Source organism: Megascapheus bottae, chromosome 7 (genome assembly GCF_031878675.1).
Source record: "Megascapheus bottae isolate mThoBot1 chromosome 7, mThoBot2.hap1, whole genome shotgun sequence".
In the NCBI taxonomy this organism is placed as follows: Eukaryota; Metazoa; Chordata; class Mammalia; order Rodentia; family Geomyidae; genus Megascapheus; species Megascapheus bottae.
This window is the reverse complement of record NC_143515.1, coordinates 35,514,639-35,538,932: the sequence shown is the minus strand read 5'-3', so window position 1 is coordinate 35,538,932 and position 24,294 is coordinate 35,514,639. Positions and strand designations below refer to the sequence as shown.

The following is a 24,294-nucleotide window of genomic DNA, read 5'->3' as shown; positions in this document are numbered from 1 at the left end:
TGATCTAACACCACCCATTTTCCAGGAGAACTCCACTGAGAATACCCAGCACAGTGTTGGGCACAGAGGGCATGTGGAAAGCTTTAGCGCTTGGGCCTGAGGCTCAGGAATGGGGGCTGTGGGCCTCCACTGTGCTTAAGAGGCTCCAGGGCCGAGCTCTTGCCCTCAGACTTGCCCAGCTGGCTCAGCCTGTCCTTGCACTCTGCTGGGCTCATGGGGCATGGGATTACAGCTACCCCCAGAGCAAACAGCCTGAGAGAAATGAAAATGCTTCAGAGCCACGTCACAGTTTCAGAAGCTGTGCCACTGTCCCCAGGAGCCTTCTCAGCTGGGCCCTGTTCAGGTGTCATCACCACTCTGGCACTGCCACACCCCATCTCCTCATGTGACAGGTGCATGCCTCCACATCGGCTGCAGCTTCTTGACAGCAAGGCCCCGACCTACGCAGCTCTACCCCCGCAGCACCATGTTCATGGTGAATCAGCGATGACAACGTGGTGACTGAGGCAAACCAGCAGCTGGGCAGCTCGCAGCCCATTTACAGGTGTGGCATAGTTCTAAGTGCCTTGATTTACCTCCGAAGCCTCACAAAAATCCCAGCAAGTATGCGCCTCATCTTTAATAAAGGGACAGCGGCACAGACAGCTTTAGTACTGTACCCCAAGGTCAACAAAGAGGCAGAAGCAGAACTTGACGTTCTGCTCCTAGGTTTACTCTTTCTTGCTTGCTTGCTTTCTCTTTTTCTTTTCTTTTCTTTCTTTCTTTCTTTTTTTTTTTTTTTTTTTGCCAGTCCTGGGCTTGAACTCAGGGCCTGAGCACTGTCCTTGGGCTCTCTCAAGGCTAGAGCTCTACCACTTGAGCCACAGTGCCAGTTCCGGCTTTTTCTATGTATGTGGTACTGAGGAATTGAACCTGGGTCTTCCTTCATGCTAGGCAAGCACTCTAGCATGAGGTCAAACTCCCCAGCCCTGGGTTTACTCTTTTAACCCCTCCTCCTGTTTACTCTTTTAACCTTGACCTGCTCACTCTAAGGGGCGGCGATGGTCTTGGAAGGGGGTTTTAGAAGTTTTTCAGGAAGGATGTGAGGGCAATCTGGCGACATCTGTCACCCCACTGGATCACCAGGTTTGATGCAGCTGATCCAGCTGCTCAGCTGAGCATCCTCTCCTCCATCACTGCTCCATGTGTGCTCCTACCAAAGGCAGGTTAAAGACAAAAGCCATCCCGGGCCGGGAGTCTGGCCTAGTGGTAGAGTGCTTGCCTAGCATGCACAAAGACCGGGGTTCCATTCCTCAGTACCACATACATAGAAAAAAAGCCAGAAGTGGTGCTGAGCTCAAGTGGTAAAGCTCTAGCCTTGATAAAGCCAAGGACAGTGCTCAGGCCCCGAGTTCAAGGACCAGGACTGGCAAAAAGAAAAAAAAAAGCCATCCCTGAGAGAGGATCCTCTGCTGATCAAGAGTATGCAAGCTGCTGTGCTGGCATTCTGGAATGCCCACACAAGCTCTCCTGCCTTGGCTCTCTGCCACACTCCAGGCAGGCTCTTGCGAGGTTCACCTTGCCTCTGAGGCGATCCGGAGGCGATCTGGGTCTGTGCAGATCACTGACAGCTCACCTCGACCCAGGGCACTGTCCTCAGCCAGAGCCCGACATGGCCTGAGGGCCATGCAGAACAGCGCCTTCCCTCTTATTTCATGGCTTTTCCTCCTCTGACCACCTCTCCTCTCCAGGCTGATGGTCCTCTACCTACCTCCCACCCCTCTGTCCTCAGTAAACCATCTGGATGTGTCCTGTGTGATCAGGGTCCTCGGGTCTGTCTCCATCCTCTCCTGATAATCTATGGGGCCCAAGAGCAGGAAGTGGAGAAGAGCTGAGGCCTTGCCCTGTTGTTAGTCCTCGCTGGTGTGTGCTGATTGGCTGAGCACACCTGAGCCCCTCCTTCCAGGTCTACTTAGAGCCTGTAGAAGCTGTTTCTCCTCTGCTACTTGGCTTCCCCATTCTAGCTACTTGGATGACTAACTTTTAGTGAGCCCAAATATAAAAATTCTCTCCCCTTATAAAATCCTCCCCTTCTCCCCCGCCACTCTAACAAGACTGTTTTGAATGCTGCGCTTGTCACCTCAAAGCCATTTACTGTCTCTCCCAGAGATGACTCTAACACCCCAGAGGCCTCCCTTTGGGGTATTTACTTTAAAAAAAGTAAATCAATTGGTTAGCAGGAAAGTTTTGGTTTCTTGTCTGTTATAACCGGGAACTGATAACAAATGGATTGCTTTCTGGTTAGACAGCTTCTCCTCAAGTGCTGGTTTGGGCTCAGCCCAGCTGGCTGAATGGCAAAGAGGATCTTTGCTCTGAGAAGAGGTTGCAAGGGGCTCTACCACTATCTTCTTCTGCTGAGGGCTGCATTTCATGCAATGATCTTGGCTCCACTTTCCCCACAATTTCAGGACTATCCTCACTGCAGGCAGGATTGGAAACCAAATGGTAATTGGATACTTTTTTTTTATTAAAGAATTTATTAACGTTGATTTTTACATCATATTTTAAATGACAAGTTTAACAAACAAGTGTTCAAGGAGGGAATCTCTATTTACAACCACTGGGACTTAGTACTTAGAACTTAATCACAATAAGGGTTTGTATGTCATAGAAACATATTAATTTATGAAATAAAACATTATGTCTATAGAGTCATAGGTTTTTATGTCTATATAGTTACGTTTGTATTTCCATTACCATGTCCATAGCATTGGGTATGCAGTTATTGAGTCCTCGCTCTTGTACTCTTTGGATTTAATAGCCACATATTAAGGATACCATGAGCCTTTTGATCCTTAGGTCTTGACTTGTCTCACTCAACATGATTCGCTTTAGATTCATCCACTTCCCTGCGAATGCCATTATTTTGGATACTTTTTTTTTAGATTCAAAACTGAGGTTCGAACTTGGTTCCTGCTACTGTCTAGTGCTCTACCAACAGCCCCGGGCCTCCAGCCCCAAGGAGACTGGTACTTTGACTTTCCAACAGGGGCACTCTGTCTGCCCCTGCAAGTTGGAAGAGCTATTGCCTTCTTTATCCATTTGGTTCAAAGAGACCAAAAAGGAAGCGACCATTCTTAGATTTCTTTATGACCACTGGTAAGTCTGGACTTTGCTTCTTCTGTGCCACTTCATTTCCCCATGTGATTCCTTCCACCACTAAAGCTTCATGACCCATGTGGAGATTCAGTAGGCTCAGTGCAAATCCTAGCCTGTCTGTCCACTGAGGCTACGGCTTTGCCCCTCCCCCTTCCTCCTGTGAAAATCTTAGTGATTTCATCATAAGAATGTCATTTCCATCATTAGAATACTTCAGCTTGGGAGGTTTCTCACTGCCTCTCACATTATTTTCCCACTGTGCAGATTCTTGAGATCACCACTTGGATGACTCCTGCTTCATTTCAGGTCCAAGAGGCAGTCACTTGCCATATGAGAGTAGCTTTGCAAATGCTCTGAATTTTTTTCAAATATTTTTGTTTTGTTGGTGTTTTTTGTTTGTTGCTTTTTGTAGTGCTGGGGTGTTGCCTTCAGAGCCTCACATTTGTTAGCCTTTACTACATGAACTATGTCCCTAGTCTTTAGTCCTTCAGATAGGTGCAATATCCTTCTATCTCCTAGCTGAGATTATAGTAATGTGCCCAGCTCAAAGGCTTTTGATATTATTTCAGATTATTGTTGTCATTCTTTCTCTACCAGGAGAAACTGTTTCATCATTTTGTCAAATAACATTTGCAAATATCAGCCATAGGAGGTGTGATGTATCATGTATTATCCATTGTTGTGAGACAGGAGCTCCTGGTGAGGTGGCAGGTCCCAGCCTTCCATGTCTCGCCTCCTGGAAAGTGTGGAACAATCCAGCCTTGTCTCAGAAGTACTTGGCTTCTCTTTGGAGTCTCCTTCCTAACAGGAATGCCCTGCTGTCACCCACAGAAGCAGGGGGTAGGAGGGAAGTGGCCATGAAGCCATCACAAGTTAGTGCAGATCCCTGATTTTTGTCTTGGGGGTTGGGCTGCCCAAACTTGGGCCAAACCATGAGGAGTCTCTGAGCCATCCCTATGGCTAAATACTGAGTGGCTCAGCCCTACCCTCTCTTCACCTGGACACTCCACCTCAGCATTCTCTCCACACCTGTCTCCAGCTATTGGCAGACAAAAGAGCCCAGCAGATGCCTTGGGCTGAGGTTGACAAGCTGGGGGCACACTTGCCCCAAACCAAGACTGCAGTGTGCCTGTCCACAGGGCCCCCAGAAGTTAGGAGAGCTTAGAGAGCAGATGGGCATCATCTCAATGATCCCATCACTTAAACTGCCATGAACTTGTTTTTCCAAAAAGTCTCCATACTGTCAGCTGCCAGAATGGGACATCATCCTAAGGTGTCACCTTAGAGTTCTGTAATGCTGCTTCATTTAAATCTCCTTTTCCCATCCAAGTGGTATTCTGTACAAACATGGCCCATGGACTGGCCTGTGGTATGATTGTGTTTCTATTTTATTGCCTTTTCTCCCTCTATCCTATCATACAGTGTCATGTTTCTGTTATCTATTAAGTCTGTCTCTAAAGAACTGCTCCACCCCAGTTTCTTCTCAGAGTTGCAAGGTCAGGTGGAGGCTTGTTAAAAGGCCAAACTGAGGCTCGTGGAGGAATTAAACACACAATTTAGACTCCTGGATTTTTTTACCTTGTTGAGGGTCCTATTTTCAGTGACTTCACATTCAAGGCTGCAGTCCAACACCAAAGAAAGGTAGGGTTCCAGCACTCGCTTGAGCCTCGAATGCTCCTTATGTACTTATCACCCATCCTCTGTCACCAAGATGTTTCTATGGTCATGACACATGAAGAGGCTGTTTTCTCTGCTCTTTTCTTTCTTTTTCTTTTTATCTTTTTATCTTTTCTTTCTTTTTTTGCCAGTCATGGGGCTTGAAGTCAGGGATTGGGCACTGTCCATGGACTTTGGACTTTCTTGAGGATAGCCTCTGGCATCAAATATATCTTTTTTTTTTTTGCCAGTGCTGGGCTTGAACTCAGGGCCTGAGCCCTGTCCTTGGGCTTTCTCAAGGGTACAGCTCTACCACTTGACCCACAGCACCACTTCTAGCTTTTTCTGTGTATGTGATACACAAAGGAATCAAACCCAGGGCTATGCATGCTAGACAAGCACTCTACCACCAGGCCACACTCCGCACCCCAATCTTGCTCTTTTTCTTTTTTCCTTAATAAGGGTCTATGTTGCCCAGATAAGGATGAAGCAACTCCATCAAGCACTGTAGAAATATCTGACATCTTTGAGCACAGCCGTGATTTATTTTTGGATGAGAACACTGAGCGTATTGCCCCGTGTTCTGTAATGAGACGGGGGAAGGATTACATGAGGAATAAACTCTTCTCCATCTCAAGGGAAGACAGAGCAAGGGGATACAGAGTTTGTGAAGATGGGTGCTTGTGAACTTGGCTTTCCTCTGCTGGGGACCCTGGCTCTAGCCATCTCTCTCAACTTGAACTCCCATCAACCCAGGCTTACCTATCCAATTATATGTTATTTCCACTAGAAGCCCAAAGGGATTTATCACAACCTGTTGTCAACCACACAGAACCTCTTTCTAAACTCCTCATCCTGGCTTCTCCACCTGCTCAACCCTCACCCAGGTCAGCACCTGTGAGTCAGTCAGACTCCTCCCCCTTCGTCCTCTTCTCACCTGCTCATCATGGCATCACCCCGTGGTCACCTCTCCCACTCTGCCTCAATCTGCCCAGCTGAACATTCTCTTCGGCCTGCTCCGCCTGCACGCAGGCACAGCCCACCAATGACCTCCTGTTTCCAGTCACAGCCACCTCTAGTTCAGTGGCTCTTAACCATAGATGAGCAACAGAATGGACTGGGGGAGGTGTGCGAACTCCATTCTGACTCAGTGGATCTGGCCAGGTTGAGCAGGTAGATTTAGCAAAATTGCCCCCAGGTAATTCCGATGTGTATGCCTAGTTGAGAACCAAGGCCTCCTCCTCCTCCTAGTTACTAATAACAACAAAAACAACAATTAACATTTTTTTGTGCACTTACATGGCCTGCCTCAAGTAGCCTTTATGGAAGCAGAACCTACCACCTGCTCCCATTTCAGTTATTAAATTGAGGCAAAGAAGTCCCAAGGCTCGCAATAGTGGGGTTCTGCTCTCCACGCCCTCCCTACAGCCAAAATGGATGAGGGCTTTCCCTCTAACACCATTAAGGACAGTTCGAAGGGATGTGAAGAAATACATCCATGCTTTCCTCTGCATCTGATCTCAACCCCTCTATAATAGATTTTTTTTAATATATATTTTTATTTTTATCTTTTTTTTTTTTTGCCAGTCCTGGGCTTGAGCTCGGGGTTTGAGCACTGTCCTTGGACTTTCTCAAGGCTAGCACTCTACCACTTGAGCCTCAGCATCACTTCCAGCTTTTTGCTATGTATGTGTGGTACTGGGGAATCGAACCCGGGTCTTCGTGCATGCTAGGCAAGCACTCTACCACTAGGCCAAACTCCCGGCCCCTATAATAGATTTTTTTCTTAATATTTTTCTTAAAAACAAAGTTTCACTATATATTCACAGCTGATCTCACCTGCCTCAGCATCTCAAGTCCACGCCCACACCCCACTCCCTAAGGCTTCCACCTCTAACAGAAATACCTTAAGTAGTCACACAATGAACCCATGGATTGTATGCTTAGGATCTGTGACTTTGTTGTTCCTTAAAACAAATGGTGAAAAAGTCACTGTAAGAAAGAGTCTAGGGGGCCAGGAGTGTGGCCTTGTGGGAGAAGACTCATCTAGCATGCACAAAACCCTGGGTTACCAGGGCTTGGTTATTATATACACAGAAAAAGCTGGAAGTAGTGCTATGGGCCAAGTGATAGAGCACTAGCCTTGAGAAGCTCAAGGATATTGCTCAGGCCCTGAGTTCAAGCCCCAGGACAAGAGAGAAAGAAAGAGAGAGAGAGAGAGAGAGAGAGAGAGAGAGAGAGAGAGAGAGAGAGAGAGAGAGAGAGAGAGAGAGAGAGAGAAGGAAGGAAGGAAGGAAGGAAGGAAGGAAGGAAGGAAGGAAGGAAGGAAGGAAGGAAGGAAGGGAAAAAGAGAAAGAAAGGGAAAAAAGAGAGAAAGAAAGGGGAAAAAAGAGATAGAAAAAGAGAAAGAAAGAAAGAGAGAGAGAGAGAGAAAGGGAGGGAGGGAAGGAGGGAAAAAGAAAAAAGAAAAACAGAGTCTAATAAATATGAAAGAAGAGGAACATGCATGTAGTAAGCAAATCAGAAGAGCCATTCAATGCCAGCAGCTGGAAAGAATTATTTCTGGCAATAACACAGACAAGAACAGATTAAGGAGCCCGTTGTTGGTGGGTCATACCTATAATACTTACTATTCCAGAAGATGAGATCTGAGGATTGAGGTTTGAGGCCAGCTGGAGCTGAAAAGTTTCTGATGCTCCATCTCCAAAATAACCAGCAAAAAGAGGAGCTGGAAGTGTGACACAATTGGTGGAGTACCAGCCTAGGAAGCAGGAAGCCTCAAGTCCACACTGTGGTATAGGGACAAAAGGAAGGAAGGAAGGAAGACTAGATTATAGAAAGATCCTCCCTCCCCTCAAAAAAGAAAAGTCCCCAGAACTAACCCATGGAACTCCTCACAGTTCAGATATGGTCAGAGCACTGCCTGAAGGCCAGGTCTCAGGCATGACTGCCAGTGAAACTGACACCAGGTTGTGTCCACAGTGGGGAGTGGGGAATGTAGATCAGAAGTAGCAATGATAGCAAATAGCAACAGAACAAAACAGAGAGACCTAGAGCCAACCCAAGGAGATATGGAGCTGGAAGACACGAGGCAGGGCCCACCAGAAGAGAAGAGGATATTAGGGGAGAAGATATTATAGTAAGTACTTCAGGAAATAGAAGTTAATTTAATTCATAGCACAACATCTAGTATGAGATTTAAACGCAAAAGAAAAGAGAGTAAAAGTTGCTGGCTCTGGTGGTTCACGCATGCCTCTAATCCTAACTACTCAGGAAGCTGAGATCTAAGGATCATGGTTTGAAGCCAGCCCAGGCAGGAAAGCCTATAGGGAGATCCAGGGGGAAAAAGAAGAAAGAAAAAAATGTAAAAGTCACTAGAGTATTCATAGTTTATGCAAACATATAATTCTGTAGCAGAAATAGCATTTCTGAGTTTGGCACAAAGTCAGAACCAGCTCAGTCTTAGAGGTCTAAACACCCGTGAGCTATCCTCACAGGAGCTGCCACTCAACAAGAAACCGTCACTATCATTCCCTGCCTACCCTGTGCCTCTTCTGCAGTCTCCATCCTGACTCATCCTCCACCTGCTCAGCCCTCACCCAGGTCAGCGCCCTGTGAATCACCCATGCTCCTCCCCTGACTCCCTCACCACCCATGGCCACCACCACTTGACCACCTGTCAACTCTGAGTCTGCCCAGCTGGGAATTCTCTCCAGCTAGGTTCAGTGTGGGCCTCATCTTGCTGCAGCTGGCTGCATCGTGGCAGGACCAACCCGCTGGCCTCTTGTTTCCAGTCATGGCCACCTCCACCTGGTGGTTTGGAATGACTGTATAGGTGGCTTTGATTATATGAATATTTTAGATTTATGAGTATTTTAAAAATGAACAAAACCAAATGGTAACCTAGGATATGATATTTCTACTATATATTTCCAATAATATAATAACCAGTGGTGAGCACTGGACAGCTCAGGCACTAAAGTCACTAAAGACCATAGGACCCTTATCTTGAATTAATCACTAGAAAACAGGAAGTGGTGCTTGCCTCTAGGGGTAAGGTGGTAGCTTTGGGCTCAGAGATAGTGCTCAAGCCCCACAAAAAAAAAAAAAAAAAAGAAACCCTACAGGGCCCTGAGTTCAAGCCCCAATGCCCCCAGGAAATAAATAAGGGGCTGGGAAGGTGGCTTAATGATAGACTGTTTGCCTTGCATGCATGGAGGCATGGGTTCAATTCCTCAGGACCACATAAGCAGAAAAAGCCAGAAGTGGCACAACGGCTTCAGTGGTAGAGTGCTAGCCTTGAGCAAAAGAAGCTCAAGGACAGTGCCAAGCCCAGAGTTCAAGCCCCAGGATTGGCTAAATAAAGAGGAATATACTACATGAACTAATAAAGAAGTTTAAAAGTTCCACAAATGAAATGGGAAACAAGGAGACTAGAATAGAAAAAAATATCAATCTAGATAAAGTACATAATCAGACTCATGAACAAAGAAGTGCCAGGGTTAGCTGGATGGCAGTGGCTCACACCTGTAATAGCTAGTTACTCAAGAAGCTAATTGCTGAGAATGGTAGTTTGAAGCCAGCTCAGGCATGAAAGTGTGTGAGACTATAATCTCCAATTAATCACCAAAAAGTCACAATTGGCAGAATGGTCTCAAGTAGTAGGGTGTCAGCCTTAAGCAAAGAAAGCTTAAGAACAATGTCCAGGCTTTGAGTTCAAGTCCCAGGACTGGCACAAAATAAAAAAAGAACAAGAAAAAAATGAAGAATCACAAGAACTGGAGGCATAGCTCAAGTGCTACAGTACCTGCCTAGCAAGCTCAAAGCCATGAATTCAAACATAAGTTCTAAAAACAAACAAAAATATCACCAGTAACTGGCCTGAAAAGGAATAATAGTAAAAAGAAATGCTAACAAAATCAATAAAGAAATATTTATTTGCTTATAAAACTTGCAAATATTAAAAGGAAAATATGGCTGGGCACTGGTGGCTCAGGAAGCTGCAATCTGAGGATCGAGGTTCAAAGCCAGCCCAGGCAGCAAAGTCTATGAGACTCATCTCCAATTAACCACCAGAAGTAGTAGAGCTGTGGCTCAAAGTGACAGAGCACCAGCCTTGAGTGAAAGCGCTCAAGCCAGCACCTAGACCCTGAATTCAAGCCGCATGGCCAACAATAACAACAAAAAAGTTAATACTTAGTGTTGGGTCTGATATAGCAAGATACTCTGTCACTGGTAGTGAGAGCCTAAGCTACCATGTCCTTTCTGGAAGGCAATTTGACAATACGTATCCACATCCTCAGAAGTGTGCCCATTCATTGATCTAGCTATTCTCTTTAAAGGCTATACCCAAAAGAAAAATAAGAATGTGTCCATGTTATATACAATGGCTGCAGTTATTAATAACCTAAACTGGAAAAAATAAGAGATTAGCTAAAACAATATATATTAAGATATAAGAAGCCGGGAACTGTGGCTCAAACCTATAATCCTAACCACTCAGGAGGCTCAGATCTGAGGATCGAGGTTCAAAGCCAACCCGGGTACAGGCTTTAAATTGTATTAAATATATATATATATATATACACATACATATATGTATATATAGTAGAAAGTCTGTGGGAATCTTACCTCCAATTAACCACCAGAAAATTGGAAGTAGTGCTGTGACTCAAGGGGTGGGGAAAAACTGTCAGAAAAAGAAACTGCTGAAAATAGCTAACAGCAAAGAACAACAACCAAAAAAAATGGAAAAGGAACAGGGATATGATTTGCCAGATCCTGAATTGCATGATAAAACCTCAATGAAGCTGGGCGCAGTGGCTCACACCTGTAATCCTAGCTAATCAGGAGGCTGAGATCTGAGGATCGCAGTTCAAAGCCAGCCCAGGCACTAAAGAACCTGAGTTTCTTATCTCATTAACCACTAGAAAACAGGAAGTGGCTCTTGTTTCTAGGGGTAGGACAGTAACCTTGAGCTGAAGAGCTCAGGGACAGCGTCCAGGCTCAGAGTTCAAGCCCCGTGACTGACAAAAACAAACAAAAAACAAACAAACAAAAAAAGATACAAGGTCCATAAGAAGTTTATTAACAAGGAAAATTCACTCAATGGCTAAACCTCACATTTCTTTTGTGCTTCTCTCCATGTCTTATACTGAGCAAGTTCTCAGCAAATGGCCCACGGTGCTGTGGGATGGCCAAGGCCAGCCAACACAGAGGTGTGGCGTCCAAGCCTGGTTCTAGGCCAGGCTTGGGGCTGTGTGTTGTGGCTACCTGTCAGTCCAGTTCTATGAAGATGCCTATTGTCACTGTTAATTATTGTTGAGTGCTAGGGCTGTTTGTTTAAAGCATAGGATACTGCCCACACCCAGAGGCAAAGACAATCAATCCTGTGGCATCCTGTAATTAATGAGCCTGATAAGTGCTTCCTCCTTGTTTCTAGTGCAAAGTTGGCTTTGGTTCAACAGATCAAGCCCATTCCTTCCCCAGCCCGCACCCCATCTATCACTCCGCAGCTTGGCTGTCAGATGTGTTCTCTACATCTGAACTATGAAACGGATCAGAGCATCCCTAAGCCTCATTCCCCGCATCTGCAGCCAGGCTGACCAGCTCCTCCTGGGTGAGAAGGTTAACTTACAAGTAAAGTATATGTGTATAAGTATGTACACGAATATGCATGTATGCAAGTGTGTTGTGTGTATGCACACACATACATGCATTTTCACACAATCTACACCAAATTGTCCCAACCAAAAGTATCTCCCCAAATTGCCAAATATTCCCTGCTGCAAGTAGAAGATAAAATTGTCCTCATTTAAATATCACTGCTGCAGTATTATAAACGCCACAACCATGAAAGAAGCCAGGCTACACAAGGACAGCCCACCTCTGTGCAGGTCTGGTGTGGCTCAATACTTGAAGGGCCTACAATGGGGCCCCTAGTGGTTACAGGTGGGAACTGCAGGTAGGGAGTCAAAACCTGGACAAGTCAGTTTCTTTGGATAGGTGGCTACACTTTTCTCCTCTTAGCAGAAGGAAGAGGAAAGTGGGGTATGGTGAACTTGTAGTTGGGAGGTGCTCTCCCTCTTGGGAGACCAAAAAAATGCAGAGAAAAGAAGCAACCAGAAGCAGACTCCTCTAGCAGCCATTGGCCTTGACCTTAGTTAGAGGGCATGAGAGGCATTACTATGATTTCTGAGAGTCCAATCCAGCCCAGAACAGAGAAAATAGATTGAATCCAGAGCTACAGGCCTGGCCACATCAGAAAGGATGCCTGTACTTGTACTAAATGGAACTTCAACATTGAGGTGGTGGCAGCCCCTCTTTTCATAACAACTGGGCTCCACAACTTAAAGTTAGGAAAAGCAGCACATAGCTCTTTTCATGAAATAATTTTCTCATCATTCCTCACTTTAAAGTATAGAAAGCACATATCTTGGCCTAATAGGTTCTACTGTGAGTATATTTTCTGGTATAGATTGAAAGAGGGGCTACATTGTCATTTGGAGCACAGGCTAGGAACCTGGATGCTGGGTTCAAGTCCCAGATCACTATCACCATGTGAACTTATGGGCCATTCTAGAACTAGTTCCTTCATTTGTGAAGTAGAAACAATAAGAGAGTCTCCCTCCCCACCCCCAATCCTGGGAATGAAATCCAGGGCGTTGTTATGGGATGCAGGCACTATTCACAATGAGCTATACCAAGAGGGCCATTTCATTAGGATGCTACAAGGGCTGTAACTTTTCGACAACACACGTGTGGTCAGCAAATGCTAACTGTTCTTGTGTTCATATACCCTTAATTGGTAATGGCTAAAAACCTAGAACCCTATGTAGAATCTCCAATCTGGACTACTAGGCAGCCATTGAAAGAAATGAAGAACTATGTATTTACTTAGATAAGTTGAATCTACTTCATAATAAATAATGAATACTACTTGCATTATATATAAAAGTCAGCTAAGTTTATATGTAAGAAAATATATACAGAAAAGCATAGAGTTAGAACTTGATATGATTAAAAGCTATATATAAATAGTTGCATGACTTCACCTGCATAGAAAATTTCTAGAACACTTAAATGGTTGCTAATAGGATATTTATATATAGGGAGATAAAATGGAGGGCTGGAGAAATGGTGCTTTCTCCTTTAGTACTGTATAAATCTTCTACCATGAACATACACTTTTAAAAAGCTTCTAGGTAGAGATGTCCCTGGCCTGTCAGTATGATTCTCGATGCTAGGTGCGGAATAAAACTCTGTTTAACTACCAAAAAAAAAAAAAAAAAAAAGCTTCTAGGGCTGGGAGTTTGGCCTAGTGGTAGAGTGCTTGCCTAGCATGTACGAAGACCTGGGTTCAATTCCTCGGCATCATTTACATAGAAAAAAGCCGGAAGTGGTGCTGAGGCTCAAGTGGTAGAGCTCTACCCTTGAGAAAGTCTAAAGACAGGGCTCAGTCTCTGAGCTCAAGCCCAGGACTGGCAAAAAAAGAAAAAAAAAAAAAAAAAAGCTTCTAGCTGGGCATGGTGGCTCCTGCCTGTAATCCTAACTACTCAGGAGGCTGAGATCTGAGGATCAAGGTTCAAAGCCAGCCCAGGCACAAAAGGACCTGAGACTCTTATCTCCAATTAACCTGAGGAAAATGGTGAAGTGGGGCTTGGCTCAAGGATAGGGCGGTAACCTTGAGCTGAAAAGCTCAGGGAGGACACCCAGACGAGTTCAAGATCCAAGACCCACAAAAAAAAAGGGGTGTGGGGCCCGGGAGTTTGGCTAGCTAGCAGTAGAGTGCTAGCTAGCCTAGCATGCACGAAGACCTGGGTTCAATTCCTTGGTACCACATACATAGAAAAAAATGGGAAGTGGTTCTGAGGCTCAAGTCATAGAGCTCTAGTCTTGAGGAAGTCCAAGGACAGTGCTCAGGCCCTGAGCTCAAGCCCAGGACTGGCAAAAAAAAAAAAAAAAGAAAGAAAGTTTATAGAGCCAGGTACCAGAGCCTGTAATCCTAGCTACTCAAGTATAAGAATTTTCATTTTAGCTTATGTAGTTTAATTCGTGTTTAAGGTCAGCTTTGATCCTGAAACTTACTTTCAGATGTGTCTGAATTGACCTTGACAGTACTGAGAGGGAGTCTGCGAGATTGGCAGAGGCCAGGTCTCATCACCTCTGCTGCTCTGGGCCCCTTCCTGAGCAGCCAGGAATCCTGGGCACAGTGACTAGTCCTTATGATCTGGCCCGCATGTGGCCACCTCTGTGTGAGACCTTCCTCTTGCCTTCCCAGGTGAACTGTTAGAAGGCACACTGAGACTCTAGAAGCCACAGATTCGGGCTCCTCTTAGGTCTCCTACCTCCCAGACAGGAGAGTGCAGGGCTGAAAACTAAGAGTTTTTTCCACTTCACAGGAAATCCTTTCTCCACCTTGTTTCTACTTAAGGCTTTTAGTCTCTGCCAGAGAACCCTGTCCTTCAATGGGCTACTCAGCAAATCTTGAAGCTGCCCTAAACCCTTAAGCTTTAGCACATAAAAGCTAGAGAGGCTTAAATGTTGATTCACACCTCTTACCTGAAGGAGCAGTTCAGGACATAATGAATTCCAGGAACATGGGCGCAGGAAAGGGGAAAATTAAGAGAGGACAGAAGATCAATTCCTTTAATACTATCCTAGCCATGTGTATGTGCAAATGCAAAGCAAAAAGGCTGAATAAATCCATCAAATAATTAACAGCATTTACTTCTACAGTAGGCTTCTGGATGGAAGAAGAGATGGGAGAAGACTGTTAACATTATTATTCATTTCTAAATCTTTATCTTTCTTAACGATAAAGCTATATTCAGCATTTATATACACGTATTCTTTAATATCTTTTTTTTACTGAATCAACTCTATTTTTATTTTTTTAACTTTTTTATTGTAATTAATAAAAGGATTACATGATATTTGCCAGATAGAAGGTGCATTAATTCACATACATTGATAACCTTTCACATGTCTTGGTACCCATTACCCTCCCCTCCACCTCCCCCCACCTGTCTTGGTTTTCCCCCCTTCCCTATCAAATTTTGGCCAGTCCTGGGCCTTGAACTCAGGGCATGGACACTGTCCTTGGACTTTCTCAAGGCTATCGAACCCAAGGAATCAAACCTGGATCTTTGAACAGGCCAAACACCCAGTCCATACAATATATATATATTTTTTTTTAAATAAACTCTCATGGGAATAAGAGGTTTGGGTTTTTGTTGGTGGTGGTGGTTTTTGTCAGTTGTGGGGTGTGAACTCAGGGCCTCGCACTGTCTCTGAGCTCTTCAGCTCAAGGCTGCCGCCCTACCCCTTGAGCCACAGCACCACTTCCAGTTTTCTAGTGGTTAATGGGAGATAAGAGTCTCTTGGACTTTAGTGCCCCAACTTGCTTTGAACCTCGATCCTTAGATCTCAGCCTCCTGAGCTGCTAGGATTACAGGCGTGAACTACCACACCTAGCTAACAAAAAAAAAAAATTATGCCAGTCCTGGGCCTTGAATTCAGGGCCTGGGCACTGTCCTTGGGCTTTCTCAAGGCTACAGTTTTACCACTTGAGCCACAGCACCATTTCTCTATACATGTGGTACCAAGGAATCGAACCCAGGTCTTTGTGCATGCTAGGCAAACACTCTCCCACTAGGCTAAACCTGCAGCCAAACAATAATTTTTTAAAGAGGGAAACAGACAACACAGGCTGACCTAGACACAAAGTTTTGTCCAGTAAAGGAGGTGATTATGACCTAGAATGAATTAAGTCTACCTGTGGGACCAAGCCCCATGGTTCTCTAGGTTAGTTAGAAGCCTATAGCTTCTGCTGTGAGGCCATTGGGAGGGCCAGAAACTTGCTAAAGGTGTGAGGTGCTGTGGGTATGACAATCTCCAGCACAATTTGAGGGTGTGGCAGGGGCAAAGGAAGGTTGCAGAACAGGAGGAAGGGAAGAGATGGGAAAAGGTGGTGGTAATTATTCAGCCTGTACACTAGACACACCCTGGGGACATCCAAGATGACCATGGGGTAAGGGTATGGAAAGAAGGCAGAAGCTGAGATCCTGCAGAGGCAGCCAGAAGACAGACATACACACGTGGCTGAGCTCTAATGACGTGACAAGGGCATGAGTTCACCTATGTTCATAGGTGGGGAGCATAGGACATCGAGCCACAGAGTCTGCATGGGAGGGATCAGGGAAGTTCTGAGCCAGCTGACCTTGATGAGTCAGAGCTTGAGAGACAGGCAATGCAGAACAGAGTGGAAAGGATGGAGGGCATGAGGAACCATATATGCAAAGGCCTGGAGCCTGAGAGTGAGCAGTGTTGGGGGGAAATGAAAGCAGCGCAGGGTGATTACAATGAACATAAGGGAAGGGTGGAAGGTGAGGCCCACAAGAACCTGGACTTTAACCTACAGGCCGTGGTCATGCTCAGACAACTCAGAAAAGGGTTAGTTAGCAGGGAAAGGAGATGATCACATTTACCAGGGAGGTGTTTCACCATCACACCCCTACTACTCAGCTGACTCCCACCGTGTGAGCAGCCTGAGAATGAGAGCTACTTCCTTTAGGAAGCCTCCCCTAACACCTAAGCTAGCCCTCGGCTACAGTTTCTAGGCATTTCTAAGCACCTTTACCATCTTCCTTCGTGGTACTGAGTCTTAATGACCTGTGCCCTGTACTTTTCTCTCCGCCTCTGTACACTGTCATGGAATTATTGGGAGGTCAGGAACCTTTTGTTCTAGGTGTAATCCTCTCACTCTCCCGTACCTGGCTGATACATATTCAGTATGCATTTAAGGAAAAGTGGAAGTGTGGGAAGATACCTTGGAAAATATTTAGGAGGCAGAATGAATAGGACTGGGTGATTAGATTAGGGTACTGGATAGGGGAGGCCTCCAGGCAGTGGCTTATAAAGCTGAGGTGATGAGTTAACCATGACTGGTTATTCTGGAAGAGGAGGCAGTGTGGGGAAGCTGATGAAATCAGGTTAGGCATGTAGACTTGGACATGGCTGTAGGACATACAGGTCGAGCTGTCCTGGGTGAAACCAAGGAAGTGAAGTTCACAAGATACATCTGGATGAAGACAAAAATTAGAGAACTTAGCAGGGCACAGTGGCTCATGCCTGTAATTCTAGCTACTCGGGAGGCTAAGATCTGAGGATCAAGGTTCAAAGCCAGCCCAGCACAAAAGGACCTGAAAGCCTTATCTCCAGTTAACCTGTAGAAAATAGGAAGTGGGGCTTGGCTCAAGGGTAGGGCAGTAGCCTTGACCTGAGCTCAGGGACAGCACTCAGAGTTCAAGCCCCATGACCAAAAAAAAAAAAAAGAACTTCTGGGCTCTTGTGGCTAATACTTGTAATCCATGTTACTCAGGAGGCTGAGATCTGAGGATCATGGTTCAAAACCAGCAGAGGCAGGAAAGTCTATGAGACTTTTATCTCCAGTAAGCCACAAGAAAACTGGAAGTAGAGCTGTGGCTTGAAGGAGGAGAGCACTAGCCTTGAGCAAAAAAAAGCTCAGGGACTGTGCCCAAGCCCTGGGTACAAGCCTTACAACCAACAAAAAAAGAAAAATTAGGGGTTGGAAGTTCACCCTAGTGGTAGAGCGCTTGCCTTGCATGCATGAAGATCCGGGTTCAAGTCCTTGGTACTACATATGTAGAAAAATCAACTACCAACTGGTAGAGTACTAGCCTTGAGAAAACCCAAGGACAGTGGTCAGGCCCTAAAGTCAAGCACTGGGACTGGCAAAAAGAAAAAGGAAAATTAGAGAACTGTGACAGTTAAAGACCAGAGAAGGAATAAGTTGGAGGCAGTCAAACAGCATAAAGGATGACAAGGGGATGTAAGGGGAGGAGTCAAAAAGAGAAAAATCAGCGTGAGGGAGGATGACAAGCAGCTAGGGGCAGTAGCACTATCTATGGGAAAGGTAGCTTCAAAGACTTGCAGACAGAATCCACCAATATGGAGAGACTGAGGGCCCACCCAGGACTACCTTATGGCCGAGAAAACTAGGGAACAGGGAGGCTGACAGTGAAGGTACAGTCACATAGACCAGTGGCTCTCAAATTAGGGATTCCTGATGTACCCAAGACCCTTCCAGGAAGGTACATTAAATCAAGACCACATTCTCTTATTATAAAACCAAAAGGTAGGTGTTTTACAATATTTACTTTATGAATACTTGCCCTAATTTTGCAAAATCAATGAGTAAAACTTTAGGACCTTAACCCAAATCAACAAAGAAATAACAAAGCATACTAGGAATCATATTCTTCACTGCACATCCTAGTACTACAAAAAGTCCAGTTTCAAGGACTGGAAGCGTGTCCTAGTGGTAGAGTGCATGCTTAGCAAGCACAAAGACCTGAGTTTGCTTTCTCAGTACCACAAACAAAGAAAAACCCAGAAATGGTGCTGTGGCTCAAGTGGTAGAGCTCTGGTCTTGAGAAAGCCCAAGGACAGTGCCTAAGTCCTGAGCTCAAGCCCCAAGACCTGGGGTGGGGGGGGGGGAAACACCATCAAAAAGTCCAGCTTGAACCAGGCCAAGCAGGAAAGTTTATGAGATTCTTATCCCCAACAAGTCACAAAACAAAACCAAAAACCCCAATGGACTAAAGAGCTATAGTGCAAATAGTAGAGTACTATCTTGGGGAAGGGGGGAGAAGCTAGGGACAGCACCTAGATCCCAAGTTCAAGCAGTAGGAACAATACACAGGTACCCATGTGTGCACAGCCCAGCTTCATGTAAGAATGTACATGACTGATAACCATCAGTCTTATCAAATCTTGACCCTTGATTTTATATATGTGTGTGTGTGTGTGTGTGTGTGGTAGTGGTGGTGATCTAGGCACTGTCCCTGAGCTCTTCAGCTCAAGGCTAGCATTCTACCACTTGAGCCATAGCACCACTTCCAGTTTTCTGGTGGTTAACTGGAGTCTCACAGACTTTTGTGCCCAGGCTGGCTTTAAACCGTAACCCTCAGATCTCAGTCTCCTGAGTAGCTAGGATTACAGGGGTGAGCCACTGCACCAAGCAAAATGTAACTTTTTCAAAGCTGGTGCTGGTAGTTCATGCCTATAATCCTAGCTACTCAGGAGGCTGAGATTGGAGGATTGCTGTTCAAAGCCAGCTCAAGCAAAAATGTCCCTGTGAAACTCTTCTCCAATAAACTATTCAAAAAAGCCAGAAGTGGTGCTGTGGCTCAAGTGGTAGAGCATTAGTCTTGAGAAAAAAAATCTTAGGGTCAGTGCTCAGGCCCTGAGTTAAAGTTCCAGGACCAGCAACAAAAATCAAAATAAAAAGATTACTTTTTCAGCTGGATGTGATGGCAAATGACTATAATCCCACTTACTTGGGAGGCAGAGGTAGATGGATCCCCTACAGCTCCTGGTGGCCACATTCTATTGTCATGTATGTGGACAAGGAATTATATACCATATACAGGCAGAGTCAACACAGTTCTTTTCCTTTGTGACTGACTGGCTTCTTTCCATTTGGCATGGTGATGAAGTCCCCTCATATCATTGATTGTAACATTTCCCTCTTTTTAAGGCGGTCTGAATACACCACATGTATATATGTTCTACTGTGGACATATATTACTATTTTTATGGTCTCAGAATCAACTTGTTACCCAATTATATTAATTGTATCAACTAATGGTTTTCATTATATTTCCATACATGCCTGTAATAACCCCACATATCTTTTCCTCCCTTTCCCAGTTCTTTCCTGATCCCTTACACATTAGTCCATCTTGTATTTCAAGTTACCTTTGTTCCCCCACATACTGAGAGAAAACATACTTTATCTTTTTTTTAATTGTTGGGGTGATGTATTGAGAGGCTAACAATTACATGCATCAGGTAGTGACATCCCTTCCCATGTTTTTCTCCCACTTTCCCTCCCCCCCACATCCCTCTCTTTTTAAAACATTTTATTTTGCTAGGACTCTATAGACATAATGTTTTTTTTGTTTTTTTATTTTTTGGCCCCTTTCTCTTTCTGGTCCCGCTCGCTCCGGCCCGGCTAGGCCCCTCTTTCTAGCTCAGGCCCCGCTCGCTCTGGCCCCGCTTGCTTCCGCCCGGCTCGCTCCAGCTTGCTCTTGGCCCCGCTCGCTCCGGCCCGGCCCTGCTCCTGGCTTGCTCTGGCCCCGCTCGCTCCGGCCCGGCCAGCTCTCGCTTGCTCCTGGCTCTGCTCGCTCCGGCCCCTTCTCGCTCTGGCCCCGCTCCCTCCGGCCTCGCTGGCTCTGGCTCGGCTCGCTCCCGCACGCTCCGGTCCTGCTCGCTCCGGCCCCGCTCGCTCCGGCCACCACTCGGTTGGGCTCTGTTCACTTCCGCTCAGCTCGCTTCTTTTGCTCTCTGTCGCCGTCGCAGTCTTGTCTCTGCCACTTTTCCGGTTTGGTTGTGTCTCGTCTCTGCCACTTCCGGCTTGGTTGTGTATGTGGGATACCGAGGAATCGAACCCGGGTCTTTGTGCATGCTAGGCAAGCACTTTAACCGCTACGCCAAACTCCCGGGCCCTAGACATAATGTTTTATTACATAGATTAATATGTATCTATGATATACAAACCCTTAGCCTAATTTTGATTATGTTCTAAAAACTAAGTGCCAATGATTACATATAGAGATTCCCTTCTTGAAAACTTGTTTGTTAAACATGTCACTTGAAATATGATGTAAAAGTCAATGTTAATAAATTATTTAATAAAAAATTTATTTTTTATTGTTGGGGTAATGTATAAAAAGGTTACAGTTACATAGTAGGTACATTACTTCTCACACATTGATATCCCTTCTCATTTCCCTTCCCCCACTCCCCCTACTTTATCTTTCTGTGGCTGATTTCATTTAACATAATAATCTTCAGCTCCTCCACTCTTCTTTTTTGCCAGTCCTGGGCTTGAACTCAGGGCCTGAGCACTGTCCTTGGACTTTCTCAAGGCTAGAGCTCTACTGCTTGAGCCTCAGCACCACTTCTAGCTTTTTTTTTTTTTCTTCTATGTATGTGGTACCAAGAAATCGAACTTGGGTTTTCATGCATGCTAGGCAAGCACTCTACCACTAGGCCAAACTCCCGGCTCCTCCACTTTTCTATGAGTGACATGTTTTCATTCTTCTTTATGGCAGAATAAAAGTCCACTGTGTACATACCACTTTTTTTTTATCCATTCATCTAATGACATCATTTAGGCTGTTTCCCTATCTTAGCTAATTATGAATAGTGCTACAAGCCAGGTGCCAGTGATTCATATCTGTAATCCTAGCTACTCAGGAGGCTGAAAACTGAAAAGCATGGTTGAAAATCAGCTTGGGCAGAAAAATCCTTGAGACTCTTACCTCCAATTAACCAGCAAAAAGCCAGAAATGGAGCTGTGGCCATGTGTGTGGTAGAGTGCTAGCCTTAGCACAAAAGCTCAAAGACTATGAGTCCAAACCTCAGGACTAGCACACACACACACACACACACACACACACACACACACACACACACAAATAGTGCCAAAATAAAAAGGGTATTTAGTTATCTCTTCTGTATGCTGACTGCATTTCCACAACACCACTTCTGGCTTTTTCTATGTGGTACTAAGGAATCAAACCCAGGGCTTCATGCATGCTAGGGGAGTACTCTACCACTAGGCTCTTTTTTTTTGGGGGGGGGGGGAGGAGGGAACCTTTATATTACTTTTCAATTACAAAACATGTCACAATTTCTTTATCCATTTTTCTATACACAAAGTGAATAAGTTCTAAAATTGTACACTATAGCACCTGCATTGTTACTTACTCTCCCTCAAAAAAAAAAAAAAAAAAAAAAACAGAAAAGTAACAAAAGGGAGGCTCAGGATATGTTTACTGCATCTTTATACTTGCTTATGGTGAGGGTATCACAGAGGAAGAATTGTATACAAATCCAAACTTAAGATGAACGTGTTAAATTTACACTGCTTTTTGTATATTATACCTCAATAACGCTAGGAAGGGGATAATGGCCCTGAGATCAGAATCTTTGCGCATCACTGCTGCACACCATCCACTTGGGGCTCCCAGTGCTTGAGTTATATTCATATCTTTCCCACTCACTTCCCCACACAGCACAGAATTAGGGAGTTCCCCAAACCAAAACATAGCTCACCATGCCTGCACGGAGAGAATAACCCCAAAATAATTGTCTGGTAGCTCTGCCAGGCCAATCTGGGTTTATCCATAATCCCCACCATGCTGTACTATGAGAGAAGAAAAAGGAGTGGGGGCCTGAGTAGGTGTTTAGATGTCTTATCTCCTTTACCTTCAGTATCTGGTGTTATACAACAATGAGGTAAAGTAGGTGGGGCCATTTTCTTATCATGCTTTACAGGTGAGAAAACAAAAGTATGTGCCTTGCCTAACACCAGTAAATATAACAAGACTAGAGTGAGACAGACTTCTGTCTGCTGTCCAGGACTCTCCAACTGCAATGACTCTAAGATGCCTTTGTTGCTCTCTTCCCCATCCAGGCTAGGTCTCCCTTTATTTGTTCATTTGTTAATGGAAGTCAATTCATGCAGTATACTTCGAATATTTTCATGTCCTCTTTACTGAGTCTTGTACCTGCCCCATCCTACTGGTCTCCTTTCCCATAACAAATATTATGTTCACATTTTTTTTTTAATTTAGGTTTCTTGTATGAGAGAAAATATGAGGGATGTTTGTCTGAGTCTGTTTTCTTACACTTAACATGATCATCTCCAGTTCAGTTCAAAAGGTCTACCTTCAAAATAGATTTTTTAAAAAAATGCTAGCAATGTCTTATTTATTTTGGCAGTATACATTTGGAGTTTGGGGCCTTATGCTTACCAAGAAGGCATTCTACCAATATTCTGTAAGAGAAAGTAATCCGTTCTGATGAAGATGTATTGTACACATAAATGCACATGCTAAACTGAAACCCCTTGTACAAATATGTGAAGATAATTTCTTTTTTTTTTTTTTTTGCTAGTCCTGGGGCTTGAACTCAGGGCCTGGGCACTGTCCTTGAACACTTTTTGCTCAAGGCTGGCACTCTGCTGCTTGAGACACAGTGCCACTTCTGGCTTTTTCTGTGTATGCAGTATCAAGGAATCAAACTCAGGGCTTCATGCATACTAGGTGAGCACTCTACCACTAGGCTATGCTACCTGTCAGTGGGCACTTTACCTTGCTCAAGAACTGGAAGGTGGGATAGAACATGGAAGACAGATCATTCTGTGATCTCTGACTTCTGCTGAAATGACTAGAGTGGCCAACCTGTCCAAATACAGAAAAACAGATCCTGAAATTACACAGGACACTAGACCAGGCATGTTTAGGGACCTGAATGGATACAGAAAATTGGAAGGATTATAATCTGGATCATGTTGGGCATGGTAGTACATGCTTGTGGATGGTTCTAGCTACCATTTAGGAGGATGAGGCACAAGAATTAATTGTGGTTATAACTTTTTTTTTTGTGCCAGTCCTGGGCTTGAGCTCAGGGCCTGAGCACTGTCCTTGGACTTTCTCAAGGCTAGAGCTCTACCACTTGAGCCTCAGCACCACTTCCAGCTTTTTTCTATATATGTGGTACCAAGGAATCAAACCCAGGTCTTCGTGCATGCTAGGCAAGCACTTTAACCACTAGGCCAAACTCCCGGCCCCTATAACTTTCTTTTCTTTTGGCTGGTCCTGGAGCTTGAACTTTGGACTTGGGCACTGTCCCTGAGATTCTTTTGCTCAAGACTACAGCTCTACCACTTGAGCCACAGCACAATTTCTGGCTTTTTCTGATAAGTCCTCACAGACTTTCCCACATGGGCTGGCTTCCAACCACAGTCTTCAGATCTTAGCTCCCTGTGATGCTACATTTTAGGCATGAGCTACCAGGGCCTAGCAACAACGTTCTAACATTACCTGTAACTGAGTCTGCTGGCCGCCTAGATTTTCAGGTCTCTCACTAACCCCACCAATCCTCTGGAAATTAGTAAGCTGCATCTTCAGAGTATCCAGCACTCCCTATACCAGAGACCTACTAGGGTGCTTTCTGAATGAGCTCTATACAGGCTCAAGGGGGCTCTAAGGTATCCAGTGATGAACTCAAAACCTCTTCTAAATGTGCCTCTGGAAACGTCTGGGTAGAAGCCTAGTGTGATCTACCACACGCTTAAAAATCTTCCTTCCCAGGAGGCTGAGATCTGAGGATCACAGTCCAAAGTCAGCTCAGGCACTAAAGACTGTGAGACTCTTATGTCCAATTAATCTCTAGAAAAGGGAAAGTGGGGGTGGGGCTCAAGAGGTAGGACATTAGCCTTGAGCTGAAGAGCTCAGGAACAAGGCCCCAGGCCCAGGGGTAGGACAGTAGCCTTGAGCTGAAGAGCTCAGGGACAGAATCTAGGCCCAGAGTTCAAGCCCCATGATCCATAAAAAAAAAAAATCATCCTTCCAAAAGTATCTTCCTTCCCAGTCATCCCATCTGATGCCTAAAATGTTTCCT

At 44.9% G+C, this 24,294-nt stretch overlaps 1 long non-coding RNA gene across 2 annotated transcripts in view; it reads right to left on the bottom strand.

Moving 5' to 3' along the window:
* Nucleotides 1-24,294, bottom strand: part of LOC150060620 (uncharacterized) — a 41,740-nt gene that overhangs the window by 1,277 nt on the left and 16,169 nt on the right. The window contains exon 4 of one of the 2 annotated variants that reach the window (XR_016536237.1): nucleotides 7,425-7,583. This is a non-coding gene — a long non-coding RNA (uncharacterized LOC150060620). Of the gene's footprint in view, nucleotides 1-7,424; nucleotides 7,584-22,760; nucleotides 23,073-24,294 lie in introns of those variants that run through there. The other variant, XR_016536238.1, reaches the window with a different exon arrangement.